The following is a 16,336-nucleotide window of genomic DNA, read 5'->3' as shown; positions in this document are numbered from 1 at the left end:
CCCCGGCTGCTAGGAGCGCCGCCTCTGGGTGAGCATTTTCTTGTTTGCTTATGGCAGAATACAGCTCATTCAATGTTGTCTTAGTGCCAGTCTCTGACTGTGGTGGTATGTAAACAGCTACAAAGAATACAGATGAAAACTCTTGGTAGGTAGTGTGGTCTACAGCTTATCATGAGAAACTCTAACTCAGGCGAGCAATAGCTCGAGACTTCCTTAGATATCATGCACCAGCTGCTGTTTACAAAAATACATAGATTGCCACCCCTTGTCTTACCAGGCGCCACTGTTCTATCCTGCCGGTACATCGTATAACCAGCCAGCTGTATGTTGTTGTCATCGATCAGCCACAACTCCGTGAAGCATAAGATGTTACAGTTTTTAATGTCCAGCTGGAAGTTTAATCTTTGGATTGAATTGTCCAAAGATTGTAAGTTTGCTAGCAGAATGGAGAGAAGTGGTGATTTATTCGGTCGCCTGCAAATTCTCATAAGGCAGCCGGACCTTCGGCCCCTCTTTCTCCGCCTCCTCTTCACTCAAATCACAGGGATCGGGGCCTGTTCCCGGGGAAGCAGCGTGTCCTTTGTACCGGGCTCGTCAGAGTTGTGAAAGGAAAAAGATGATTCTGCTAGTCCGTGGTGAGTAATCACAGTCCTGATGTCTAGAAGTTATTTTCGGTCATAAAAGATGGTAGCAGCAACATTATATACAAAATAAGTTTAAAAAATAAGTTGCAAATAAGCAAATAAAAAAATATAATTGACTGGGGGCACGTCTGTCATCTTAATGTTAGGGGTTAAGGGGTTAAGGTTAGAGTTAGAGTTAAGATTAGGGTTAGGCTATGGGAAAATAGAATGTTGAATGGAATACATTTTTTGGGCACCCACAAGGATGTGTGTGTGTGTGTGTGTGTGTGTGTGTGTGTGTGTGTGTGTGTGTGTGTGTGTGTGTGTGTGTGTGTGTGTGTGTGTGTGTGTGTGTGTGTGTGTGTGTGTGTGTGTGTGTCTCCTTGCATTCTTTCAGTAGTGCAGAGAGGAGAGGAGTGGTGCTGTCTCAGGTGACACAGCCTGTTATACACATCTCATCTCACAAACAGGAACCCAATATGACTGGCTGATAGCTTGATAAGTGTGTTCACTGGGGTTTCTCCATAATCTAGATTGCAGGCCAGTGCATTTTCATGAGCGTGCATGCTGACTGTACCGTGCCCCAAATCACATTTATGAGTCTCTTTAAATTCAAGGCCAGCTACAGTAGACTGATGTCATTAAATCTTACACTGCTATAAATACATAGCAGGTCATTCTGAACATGCAGAAAGCCGACTGATGTAGACAGACACACACACATCACACAAACACAACCACACACAGAGTCACACACAGGCATGCATGCACACACAAACACCCACACACACAGAATTTATACACACACACACACACTCACTTTATGCACACATAAACACACACACACACACACACACACACACAAACCCCTCAAACCTCCCCTTTCCTCACCTGTCGTCAATTGTGGTGATTTTGAATGATCAGCCCAAGCCAATTTCAGTGGCGCTAGATGTGTCTATCTGAGAGAGTGTTAGCCTGCCTTGAGCCTCACCAATAAGGGATGTGTTCAGAATACAGAATGTGCTAACTCACTCCGCTGGGCACTTTGAATGTCAGCCTTTTCCCCAGTACAGAAAGAGAGCTGCATGGGTGGATGTATTCTGGAGCACTGTGCTGGGCTGTTGTCTACTTTCTAATCCTGGGCTATGCTGGGCTATGCTGTGAGGGCTATGCTGTGAGGGATATGCTGTGCTGTGTTGGACTTAGCTGTGCTGGCCTGGGCTATGCTGGGCTGGGCTGTGCTGTGGTGGGCTATGCTGTGCTGGGCTATGTTAGGCTGGGTTATGCTGTGCTGGGCTATGCTGGACTGGGCTATGCTGTGCTGGGCTATACTGTGCTGGCCTGGGCTATGCTGTGGTTGGCTGAGCTATCCTGGGCTGGGCTATGCTGTGCTGGGCTATGCTGTGCTGGGCTATGCTGTGCTGGGCTATGCTGCACGACGCAATGTGGAGTGCCTGGATACAGCCCTTAGCTGTGGTATATTGGCCATATACCACAAACCCCCGAGGTGCCTTATTGCTATCATAAACTGTTTCCCAATGTAATTAGAGCAGTAAATAGAAACGTTTTGTCATTCTGATATACCACGGCTATCAGCCAATCAGCTTTCAGGGCTCGTACCATCCAGTCTAAAATCTCACTGTCATAATGGGATCCGCTCCAATCAATAGCCAAACGGCAGCAGGAAACAATAGGCCTAGCTATTGTGATGTATAAAACATGGAGCTCAAGGCTATTCCAGTTCAACATTGGGACTCTAATAAAAAGTTGTATTTAATTATAAATCAACATCACAATAATGAGCCATGTAATTATACATTGATGTGTCATTGTGTTTATTATGACATTGAAAAATAAATAAAACATTTTGCTCCCAAATCCCCCCATTCTTCACACACATACTCACGAGTGCATAAACACACACACACACATGCACAAACACACATTTCCATGCACACATCATGCACACACACACACACACACACACACACACACACGCACATACTTTTGCACAAACACACACACACACTCACACACTGGAAACAGAGGTTGGCTGCTGCACGGGCAGGGGAGGAGAGGCGATGTCGGGAAAAATAGTAGAGACCTTGCAGCCCTCCAGGCATGCAGTTATCAGAGATACAGGGCTGATGGGAAATCAATCAGTTCAAGTGGTGTGCCCTGCCCTGTCCTAGAGGAGAGGAGAGGAGAGGAGAGGAGAGGAGAGGAGAGGAGAGGAGAGGAGAGAGAGGAGAGGAGAGGAGAGGAGAGGAGAGGAGAGGAGAGGAGAGGAGAGAGGAGAGGAGAGGAGAGGAGAGGAGAAGAGAGGAGTCACTCAACCAACCACTGCTTTGTGCCTGATCAATGACAACTGTATGACTGTTCTATATATGCTACAGTAGATGACTAATCTATGCAGTGCCACCTCTGCCTATACGCAGACTACGTGCTGGGAGGATAGAGGAATGGAGGACAGATGAAAGAGGACAGAGGAAGAGAGGACAGAGGAAGGGAGGACAGAGGAAGAGGAAGGACAAAGGAAGGGAGGACAGAAGAAGGGAGGACAGAGGAGCTGAGGACAGAGGAATGAGGACAGAAGAAGGGAAGATAGAGGAAGGGAGTACAGAGGAAGGGAGGACAGAGGAAGGGAGGACAGAGGAAGGGAGGACAGAGGGAGTTCAGAGGAAGGAATATAGAGGAAGGTAGGACAAAGGAAATAGGACAGAAGGAGGAGGACAGAGGCTGTATGGAAAGCTGATTTGGACGAGCCTGGGGACGGTGCAGGGACAGTGAGTCAGAGGCAATGGTGGCTGTAGTGCAAGTGGCCATAAACATTAATAAGGCATGTAATCCCAGAGAGATTGTTTATTTTACAATCCATTAAATATAAACTCATTTTCACCAGGCCATAGATGGCTATCCTCTTAGTGGGAGTGACCGTATGCATAGGTGTATGTGTGTGTGTGTGTGTGTGTGTGTGTGTGTGTGTGTGTGTGTGTGGACAGTGGAGTGTGTGTGGAAGGGTGTGACAGTGTGGTGTGTGTGTGAGGTGCTGAGTGAGTGAATGAGGACAGAAGAGGAAGATAGAGGAAGAGAGAGAGAGCAGGGCAGATTAGAGTGGGTGAACAGGGACTGTGCTCAGGGCTCAGGGGATGAATAGGAGGCTAGGACGTCTGGTGCCTCTGGCAGTACACCGTTTAAAACGGAAGATGAATGGAGGTCATCTCAGAGCGTGACCATGTGTAAATCAGGCATTAGGCACGCCCAGTTTAACGGCTTTGTGAACATCAAGAGTTCCGTGTACACACGTGTATTTATGTGTACAGATGGAGTCTAGCTTGTGTTCTGGTGCAGCTGTGCAGAGCGACAGAGGCGACCCTAACGAAGCTGATCGCGAAAAGGGAATGTTAAGGTTGGTGTGGTTGTTACTCTTGTTTTTTGAACATGACAGATTGTGTTGTGGTTTGCTGTTGTGTAACAGTAGGAGATTGGCATGTAGAAACACTGTAGGCTCTAAGCCTGGATGTGAAGTAGGGGACATTGAATAACATTTGACTGCATTCTATTTCTATGAGTTCTTTTTAATTTTATTACATCAGTTTATTTTAATAAATACTTTCTCAACACTTATTTTTCTTAAAACTGCATTGTTGACTAAGGGTTGGTGAGTAAGCATTTCACTGTATGGTCTACTACACCTGTTGTATTCGGCATTTCACTGTATGGTCTACTACACCTGTTGTATTCGGCATTTCACTGTATGGTCTACTACACCTGTTGTATTCGGCATTTCACTGTAAGGTCTACTACACCTGTTGTATTCGGCATTTCACTGTATGGTCTTTGACATGACACCTGTTGTATTCGGCATTTCACTATAAGGTCTACTACACCTGTTGTATTGGCATTTCACTGTAAGGTCTACTACACCTGTGCAGGGGACATTGTATTCGGCATTACACTGTATTTTATTACACCTGTTGTATTTTAATTTCACTTTCTACTACACCTGTTTTTCTTAAACTGCATTGTCTGACTACACCTGTTGTATTCGGCATTTCACTGTATGGTCTACTACACCTGTTGTATTCGGCATTTCACTGTATGGTCTACTACACCTGTTGTATTCGGCATTTCACTGTATGGTCTACTACACCTGTTGTATTCGGCATTTCACTGTAAGGTCTACTACACCTGTTGTATTCGGCATTACACTGTATGGTCTACTACACCTGTTGTATTCGGCACATGTGACAAATAAAATGTGATTTGATTTGAACTACAGAGAAGTGTTATCCCAACTCTGCATGAACGTGTCTACTGATCATCATTGACTGAAACCGGTCCATGTTCCGAGCATGTTGTGGGAATGACATTGGAACATGCTTTGTAACTATGTCCCTCCACAAAATGAAATGATGCTCTCTCATTACTTTACAGCCTATTAAACCGGATTCTCTGGTGGGAATGTCTGTTTTTTTGCTGGCAAGACAGCATCTTCCGATGTGCGACCAGACTAGCACGTCGAAATTAATGTGTGATGGGTCCTCACTCAAAAAGATATTGCATAAAGCTTACTTTATTTCTGTATTTCATTTTTTGTTTTCACTGCATCGGAGAGAATGTACACAGACGTCCAGGCTGGAACGCTCCCTGATTCAGCCAGTGTTCGCTGTGCTGATGCAATTACATTGTTACCTCTGGGTGTAATTTAGTCAGGTCCAGTGGGTCAGCAACCAGGCTGGTGTCCTATGGTCCTCTGGAGTCTCTCCTGAACATAAGGACCTGGTTGATTCAATTATAACACACACATGGACATACGTGCTCACAGACACATGTACATGGGCGCACACGTACACACACGTACACACACGTACACTCACGTACACACACGTACACTCACGTACACACACGTACACTCACGTACACTCACGTACACACACGTACACACACGTACACTCACGTACACACATGTACACACACGTACACACACGTACACACACGTACACTCACGTACACACACGTACACACACGTACACACACGTACACTCACGTACACACACGTACACACACACACACGTACACACACGTACACTCACGTACACACACGTACACTCACGTACACACACGTACACACACGTACACACACGTACACTCACGTACACACACGTACACACACGTACACTCATGTACACACACGTACACACACGTACACTCACGTACACTCACGTACACACACGTACACACACGTACATACACGTACACACACGTACACACACGTACACACACGTACACACACGTACATACACGTACACTCACGTACACTCACGTACACACACGTACATACACGTACACACACGTACACACACGTACACTCACGTACACACGTACACACACGTACACACACGTACACTCACGTACACTCACGTACACACACGTACACTCACGTACACTCACGTACACACACGTACACACACGTACACTCACGTACATACACGTACACACACGTACACACACGTACACACACGTACACTCACGTACACACACGTACACACACGTACACACACGTACACACACGTACACTCACGTACACACACGTACATACACGTACACACACGTACACACACGTACACACACGTACACACACGTACACTCACGTACACACACGTACACTCACGTACACACACGTACACACACGTACACACACGTACACTCACGTACACACACGTACACTCACGTACACTCACGTACACACACGTACACACACGTACACTCACGTACACTCACGTACACACACGTACACACACGTACACACACGTACACTCACGTACACACACGTACACTCACGTACACTCACGTACACACACGTACACACACGTACACACACGTACACACACGTACACACACGTACACTCACGTACACACACGTACACACACGTACACACACGTACACACACGTACACTCACGTACACACACGTACACACACGTACACTCACGTACACACACGTACACTCACGTACACTCACGTACACACACGTACACACACGTACACACACGTACACTCACGTACACTCACGTACACTCACGTACACACACGTACACACACGTACACACGTACATACACGTACACACACGTACACACACGTACATACACGTACACACACGTACACTCACGTACACTCACGTACACACACGTACACACACGTACACACACGTACACTCACGTACACACACGTACACACACGTACACACACGTACACACACGTACACACACGTACACACACAAGCACACAAACACAGAAAGAGAGAGACACACAAAGGCACAAGCAAATGCGCACAATCATACACACACACACAAATACAAACAGAAGCACACACACACACACACACACCCAAACACACACACACCGTGACAAGTCAAGAGGCCACGCCACATAACACACTTCACCCCCCCCCCAGATTGTCACCTGCTACAAGCCCTCACAGCTCAAGGAATTAACCCTGCTGTCTGGGACTCTGTGAGCTGCTTGTCGGACATTATTTCCTGTGTGGTGGTGCGGCTAGCCCCATGGATCTGTACAGCAGCAGTAGCAGGCCTGGGTGAGTCAATCTTTCTTCGTACCAAGGTTGTCATAGACAGGAGGCTGCCTTAAAATGAACACTATAGAAATGACTAAATTTGTGTCAGTAAACAATGTTAGGGACCGGTCAACAATACCTTAGGGATCGCAAACCACAGGAACCACAGGTTGAGCAACACTGTGTAAGGCTAGCTGGTGTATAGGGCTAAGCAGTTTGTCTGGCTGGTCTGAACTGGTTTGGCTTGTTTACAGGCTAGGGGAAATCAGTGTACTTGACTGTGGTTTATTAGCTTCAGCAGCTGGCTGCTGTGGCTGTGGCTGTGTCACTGTTTCTGGGCTTGGGGCTGTGGCTGTGTCATTGTATCTGGGCTCGGGGCTGTGGCTGTGTCATTTCCTCTCTCCCACAGCTGCACTTACACCATTCCCAAACCAGATGCACGTTTGTCCGCGTGCGCCATTGTGCGCAAATTGATTTTGACCCACCACACCAAACGCGATCACGACACGCATGTTGAAATGTCAAAACAAACTCCGAACCAATTCTATTAATTTGGGGACAGGTCGAAAAGCATTCAACATTTATGGCAATTTAGCTACATTGCAGTTGCTAGTTAATTTGTCCTATTTAGCTAGCTTGCTGTTGCTAGCTAATATATCCTGTGATATATACACTGAGTTGTTATTTTACCTGAAATGCACAAGGTCCTCTACTCCGACAATTAATCCACAGATAAAACTGTCAACCGAATCATTTCCAGTCATCTGTCCTTCTTCCAGGCTTTTTCTTATTTGGACTTTATATGGCGATTGGCATCTGACTTTCATAATAAGATGTATTACCACAACCGACCTCAGTTTATCTTTCAATCACCCACGTGAGTATAACCAAAGAGGAGTTGGGACGTGGTATAGGCTTATAAAAGCCAATGAGGAGGTGGGAGACTTCTAGGAGGTGGGAGACTTCTAGGAGATGGGAGACTTCTAGGAGATGGGAGACTTCTAGGAGACGGGAGACTTCTAGGAGATGGGAGACTTCTAGGAGATGGGAGACTTCTAGGAGATGGGAGACTTCTAGGAGATGAGAGACTTCTAGGAGACGGGAGACTTCTAGGAGATGGGAGAACTCTAGGAGATGGGAGACTTCTAGGAGACGGGAGACTTCTAGGAGATGGGAGACATCTAGGAGACGGCAGACATCTAGGAGACGGGAGACTTCTAGGAGATGGGAGAACTCTAGGAGATGGGAGACTTCTAGGAGATGAGAGAGGCAGGACTTGCAATGCGTTCTGCGCCACAAAATAGAATCAACTTCTATGTTAGAGCCTGGCAACGCAGACACTCATTGGCGAGCAGTGTGGTTGAAATGATTGAATAACATGTATGTGTAAATTTATTTTGCAACGCTCGCGTACGCGACACAAATTAGCTAGCAACAACACGACTGGTGTGGTCAGCATGTTCGACTCAATGCACTACTGAAAGAATGCAAGGACACACACACACACACACACAAACAAATACACACACACACACACACAAACAGACAAACACACAAACACAAATACACACACACACACACACAAACAAATACACACAAACACACACACAAACAGACAAACACACAAACACAAATACACACACACAAACATACACAAATACACAAACACACAAACAAATACACATACACACATACACATACACACATTCACACACACACACAAGTACAGGCTGCCGCCACTGTAGTGCTGTATGCTCACATGTTCCCGCCTGGTTTTGAGTGTGCACTCTCAGGGAGATAGGGAGGTTGTGTGTGTGTGTGTGTGTGTGTGTGTGTGCGTCGGTATCTGTGTGTGTCTTTCCCAGTTCAGTGATTAGCGTGCTCTCTCTAGTTGTTCCATTGTCTTTGTCTTTCTCCAACACAGCCAAATATTAACAGGCATTCTGAGAGCAGCTGAAGGAGAAGATAGAAAACAGGTACATAAACAGAGATGAAACACTCCACGCCTCGCCAACCACTAAGCCTTCATTTGGCCATTGAGCGCTATCATCATTACAATTACACATTTCCCATTTCCACAGGTGTAAGCTTATTCACTAATACCATAGCTACAAACAACCCGACTCACTCTGGCCTTGAAAGACATCAAAACATCAAAATATCTAACAAACGTATATCAGCATGTTCCATTGAGGAATAAAACCCATGTAGCTGTTTATAAAACAGGTTTTGGTGCCAAATAGGTTCTGTTAGTTGTTTTGTGTGGATAGTTGGATCTTGGACACATCCACATCCACAGCTCTCTGGACAACTGCAGGAACTTCCCAGTGTTAGTGCCCACAATTTCATGTGAGAGCCAGACAGAGGGAGAGATATGGCTGCAGAAGCCCTGGTTGAAAGCCTCCATCATCAGGCAGACAGAGGGAGAGAGATGGCTACAGCATCCCTGGTTGAAAGCCTCCATCATCAGGCAGACAGAGGGAGAGATATGGCTACAGCATCCCTGGTTGGAGGCCTCCATCATCAGGCAAACCCATCCATTTCCAGCCCTCCAACCACAGTGCATGTTGGGTAAAAGAGAGATGGCTGTATATGAGAAATTGGTAGCTCTCTTTTTTCTGCTCTAAAATGTTTTACTTCTGAGTTCACCATGAGAATTGATGAGTTCACCATGAGAATTGATGAGTTCACCATGAGAATTGATGAGTTCACCATGAGAATTGATGAGTTCACCATGAGAATTGATGAGTTCACCATGATAATTGATGAGTTCACCATGATAATTGAGAAGTATGATTCTAGTGGTTTCATCCTGCAGCATACAGTGTCTCTCCAAGATGGCGTAGCAGTCAGGTGTATTTTGTCTTTGTCTTGTTGTGTCCCGTGTATACAGTATATCTTTATATATAGCTGGCTAGCTTCTGTTGGGGGTTCCGGTTCTAAAGTAAAGAAAATAGCAGATCCATACCACATTGGCCGAGGCAGGTTGCAGGAGAGTATGTTGAAGTTGGGGTTTAGAAAAATATAAAAAATATATGCGAAGAAAAAAATATATAAAAAGATATATATAAAGATATATACACGGGACACGGCGTGGCTGAGGGGGAGGCTTAGGACCTTGAGCGTGGCTGAGGTGCACCCATGACCAGCTCTGAAACCAGATTGCATAGCAGAGAAGGTATGGTGAGATTCGAAATGGTCGGTAATCTGTTTGTTGACTTGGCTTTCGAAGACCTTAGAAAGGCATGGTAGGATAGATATAGGTCTGTAGCAGTTTGGGTAAAGAGTGTCTCCCCCTTTGAAGAGGGGGATGACCGCAGCTGCTTTCCAAACTTTGGGAATCTCAGACAACACGAAAGAGAGGTTGAACAGGCTCGTAATAGAGGTGGCAACAAGTTTCTCAAATGACTGCCTTGCCTGGTTCACCAACTACTTCTCAGACAGAGTTCAGTGTGTCAAATCGGAGGGCCTGTTGTCCAGACCTCTGACAGTCTCTTTGGAGGTGCCACAGGGTTCAGTTCTCGGGCCGACTCTTTTCTCTGTATTTATAAATGATGTTGCTCTTGCTGCTAGTGATCTGATCCACCTCTACGCAGATGACACCATTCTGTACACTCCTGGCCCTTATTTGGACACCTCCAGACGAGCTTCAATGCCATACAACTCTCCTTCTGTGGCCTCCAATTGCTCTTAAATGCAAGTAAAACTAAATGCATGCTCTTCAACCGATCGCTGCCCGCACCTGCCTGCCCATCCAGCATCACTACTCTGGATGGTTCTGACTTAGAATATGTGGACAACTAGAAATACATAGGTGTCTGGTTAGACTGTAAACTCTCCCTCCAGACTCACATTAACCATCTCCAATCCAAAATGAAATCTAGAATCGGCTTCCTATTTCACAACAAAGCCTCCTTCACTCATGCTGCCCAACATAACCTCATAAAATGAACTATCCTGCCGATCCTTGACTTCGACGATGTAATTGACAAAATAGCCTCCAACACTCTACTCAGGAAATTGGATGCAGTCTATCACAGTGCCATCCGTTTTGTCACCAAAGTGCCATATACTACCCACTACTGCGACCTGTACGCTCTCGTTGGCTGGCCCTCGCTTCATATTCGGTGCCAAACCCACTGGCTCCAGGTCATCTATAGGTCTTTTACTAGGTAAAGCCCTGCCTTATCTCAGCTCACTGGTCACCATAGCAGCACCCACCCATAGCACACACTCCAGCAGGTATATTTCACTGGTCACCGCCAAAGCCAATTCCTCGTTTGGCCGCCTTTCCTTCCAGTTCTCTGCTGCCAATGACTGGAACGAATTGCAAAAATCACTGAAGCTGGAGACTCATATCTCCCTCACTAACTTTCAGCACCAGCTGTCAGAGCATCTCACAGATCACTGCAAAGGTACATAGCTCATCTGTAAATAGCCCACCCAACTACCTCATCCCCATACTGTTATTTTTTTTATTTTTTGCTCCTTTGCACCCCAGCATCTCTACTTTCACTTTCATCTTCTGCACATCTATCACTCCGGTGTTTAATTGCTAAATTGTAATTATTTTGCCAAAATGGCCTATTTATTGCTTTACCTCCTTATCTCACCTCATTTGCTCACATCGTATATAGACTTGTTTCTACTGTATTATTGACTGTATGTTTGTTTTACTCCATGTGTAACTCTGGGTTGTTGTTTGTGTCACACTGCTTTGGTTTATCTTGGCCAGGTCTCAGTTGTAAATGAGAACTTGTTCTCCACTACCCTACCTGGTTAAATAAAGGTGAAATAAAATAAAATAAAAAAAGTATAACCAACCTGGTAAATCTTATATTCAGACCTAGCAGATATTCTGTTGGGTACAGAATCACTGTAACAGGCTGACTGATGTTGTTGGATTTGAAGACTGGAGACATATTTTCTTATCGATACATCAAAGTGTAAGGTGTGTGTAAGGTATGAGGGCTGTGGAGCCAGCATATATAATCTATTGATCAAAACAGGAGTGGAAATATGTTGCTGCAATATTGATATATTATATATTATTATATATATTGCCGGGTAGACCTACAAACCATCCCCAAACGCATCTCATCATATATATTTCATATGTAACGATGCAAGTGAGCAGAGCGAACTATAGGACTGCCAAAAGAAGTCCAAAACGAACCACTAACAGACAGATAAGCTTTCATCCTAATAAACATATTTAGAGTGTTAGTCTGGTGTCTGACATGGGTTGATATCTTCTAAATATGTTCAGCATTTGATTCTGTTTGTCTGGAGTGCCAGATTTCTTCTAGAATGGTTCCAGACAAGCTCAATCAATCCCAGCTAAATTATCTGAAAGAAAACAAACAGTAACAAAGGTCTGTCTGGTGGTGGTATTCTGTCAGAAGCCTCAGTGTTAAAGTTGCAATATGTAGAAATAGCTCCTCAATTTCCCAGTTTTCTAAAATGTTTGACTGATTTCAATTTATGTGACAATGCAAGCAATGTAGAAAATCATTGTACCATCTAAACCCCTGTGAAATATATTTTACATAATCAAAAATATAGTATTTTCAGCTGTTTGAATCTGGATGTACAAAACAGAAACTAAAAACAAGCCAAAACTAAACCTACGGATGAGACACATGGAAATAGTATAGCACATAGCACATCGACTGATCTACTGCTTATCAAACCTGTTTTCGATGAGATTGACAGATCGTTAACTAGCATTTCTATCTGAAATCTGTCTGCTGGTTCACAAAATGACTTAATGGACCTTTGAAGAGATGTATCATGATGAGCCGGATAAATGCGGTGTCAATTAGCCTGGGGATGAGGTGAATCATAAGGTGAGTCTGTTTAGCTGGTTCCCTGCTTCATTAGGTTAGCATGATGTCCACCTCTCACTTCATAGCACCAAGTGTCCCAAATGGAACCCTATTCCCTATCTAGTGCACTACTTTTGACCAAGCCCAAGGCACCAATGTCTGACTGTGTGTATGATAGGTGGAGAGAGCCAAATGGAGCAGTCAAAAGTAGTGCACTATATAGGGAAAAGGCTGGGATTTGGGACGCAGATTGTGTCTGCAGCTTACCTGATCAATGTTCCAATGTCCTCTTCACCATTCCACATTATTAATGACGTTCCTGCGTGTTCTCATCATGGATTTAATACAAAGGTCACAGTGGTCCCATTCATTTTGCAACACGTTATGAAAAGGTCTCGTTGTTCATTAATTTAATGATGCAGGTTTTCTATTTCTGTAAAGATAACTGTCTCTCTCTGGGTGACAAAGCTGCTGTATGCAGGCTGACGTGTCAGACTATGTGCTCTGTGTGACCCCCCCACTCACATACACACACAACTATACCCCTGCCTGGCACCCTCTTTCCAAATTCATCAAACTCACTTTCTCCAGCTTTCTCCAGAACACATTACCACTATGAACATACAGGAAAACTATGTGTCACTATGAACATACAGGAAAACTATGTGTCACTATGAACATACAGGAAAACTATGTGTCACTATAAAGATACAGGAAACTATGTATCACTATAAAGATACAGGAAAACTATGTATCACTATAAAGATACAGGAAAACTATGTATCACTATAAAGATACAGGGAAACTATGTGTCACTATAAAGATACAGGAAAACTATGTGTCACTATAAAGATACAGGAAAACTATGTATCACTATAAAGATACAGGAAAACTATGTATCACTATAAAGATACAGGAAAACTATGTGTCACTATAAAGATACAGGAAAACTATGTGTCACTATAAAGATACAGGAAAACTATGTGTCACTATAAAGATACAGGAAAACTATGTATCACTATAAAGATACAGGAAAACTATGTGTCACTATAAAGATACAGGAAAACTATGTGTCACTATAAAGATACAGGAAAACTATGTATCACTATAAAGATACAGGAAAACTATGTGTCACTATAAAGATACAGGAAACTATGTATCACTATAAAGATACAGGAAAACTATGTATCACTATAAAGATACAGGAAAACTATGTATCACTATAAAGATACAGGAAAACTATGTATCACTATAAAGATACAGGAAAACTATGTGTCACTATAAAGATACAGGAAACTATGTATCACTATAAAGATACAGGAAAACTATGTATCACTATAAAGATACAGGAAAACTATGTATCACTATAAAGATACAGGAAAACTATGTATCACTATAAAGATACAGGAAAACTATGTATCACTATAAAGATACAGGAAAACTATGTGTCACTATAAACATACAGGAAAACCAGCAGCGTCAGCAGTCAGGACTCCAGTGGTCACAATTAGGGAACCCTTGGGCAGTTGTGCATCATTTATTATAACTTCTACTACACACTGGTGCTAATTTGTAACCTCCCAACCTGTCACGTTCTGACCTTTATTTCCTTTGTTTTGCATTTAGTTAGTATGGTCAGGGCGTGAGTTGGGTGGGCAGTCTATGTTTGTTTTTCTATGATTTGGGTATTTCTATGTTTCGGCCTAGTATGGTTCTCATCAGAGGCAGGTGTCATTAGTTGTCTCTGATTGAGAATCATACTTAGGTAGCCTGGGTTTCACTGTGTGTTTGTGGGTGTTTGTTCCTGTCTCTGTGTTTTGCACCAGATAGGACACTGTTTAGGTTTTCACACGTTTCTTGGTTTTTTGTAATCAGTTGTTCATGTGTACGTTTACGTATTAAAAGAACCATGGATACTTACCACGCCGCATATTGGTCCTCTGATCCTTTTCGCCTCTCCTCTTCGGAAGAAGAGGAGGAAATCCCTGACACAACCGTTTAAATGCCTCGAACACGTGTCCACAGCGGGCCTGGCATCAGTATTAATAATCAATTATTATAAATTATTATTATGAAGCAGGTTGTGTCTACAGAATTTTCTCCACGTGAACATGAAAGTTCATCCTATCCTAACGTGGAACTACTGTACTTGGCAAGTGAGAGACTAAAATGCAGAATTCAAGAGGCATATCTAAATTCCTATTTGAACAACGTTTTGATAGGTCACTAGTTCGTATCCGGAAGGACCGTGGAAAAGAGGGTTTTTGTACAGCAGCGGATAGACCTAGTAATTTAACAGTAGATGTTTGATATGAATGGGACGTTGGACGGTAGGATGTAGTGTGTAACAGCCATCGGTAGGATGTAGCGTGTAACAGCCATCGGTAGGATGTAGCGTGTAACAGCCATCGGTAGGATGTAGTGTGTAACAGCCATCGGTAGGATGTAGTGTGTAACAGCCATCGGTAGGATGTAGCGTGTAACAGCCATCGGTAGGATGTAGTGTGTAACAGCCATCGGTAGGATGTAGTGTGTAACAGCCATCGGTAGGATGTAGTGTGTAACAGCCATCGGTAGGATGTAGTGTGTAACAGCCATCGGTAGGATGTAGTGTGTAACAGCCATCGGTAGGATGTAGTGTGTAACAGCCATCGGTAGGATGTAGCGTGTAACAGCCATCGGTAGGATGTAGTGTGTAACAGCCATCAGTAGGATGTAGTGTGTAACAGCCATCGGTAGGATGTAGCGTGTAACAGCCATCGGTAGGATGTAGTGTGTAACAGCCATCAGTAGGATGTAGTGTGTAACAGCCATCGGTAGGATGTAGTGTGTAACAGCCATCGGTAGGATGTAGTGTGTAACAGCCATCAATAGGATGTAGTGTGTAACAGCCATCGGTAGGATGTAGTGTGTAACAGCCATCGGTAGGATGTAGCGTGTAACAGCCATCGGTAGGATGTAGTGTGTAACAGCCATCGGTAGGATGTAGCGTGTAACAGCCATCGGTAGGATGTAGCGTGTAACAGCCATCGGTAGGATGTAGTGTGTAACAGCCATCGGTAGGATGTAGCGTGTAACAGCCATCGGTAGGATGTAGCGTGTAACAGCCATCGGTAGGATGTAGTGTGTAACAGCCATCGGTAGGATGTAGTGTGTAACAGCCATCGGTAGGATGTAGCGTGTAACAGCCATCGGTAGGATGTAGCGTGTAACAGCCATCGGTAGGATGTAGCGTGTAACAGCCATCGGTAGGATGTAGCGTGTAACAGCCATCGGTAGGATGTAGCGTGTAACAGCCATCGGTAGGA

Source organism: Oncorhynchus tshawytscha, linkage group LG18 (genome assembly GCF_018296145.1).
Source record: "Oncorhynchus tshawytscha isolate Ot180627B linkage group LG18, Otsh_v2.0, whole genome shotgun sequence".
NCBI lineage: Eukaryota > Metazoa > Chordata > Actinopteri > Salmoniformes > Salmonidae > Oncorhynchus > Oncorhynchus tshawytscha.
The sequence above is the reverse complement of the archived record's forward strand: the minus strand, read 5'-3'. Positions refer to the sequence as shown.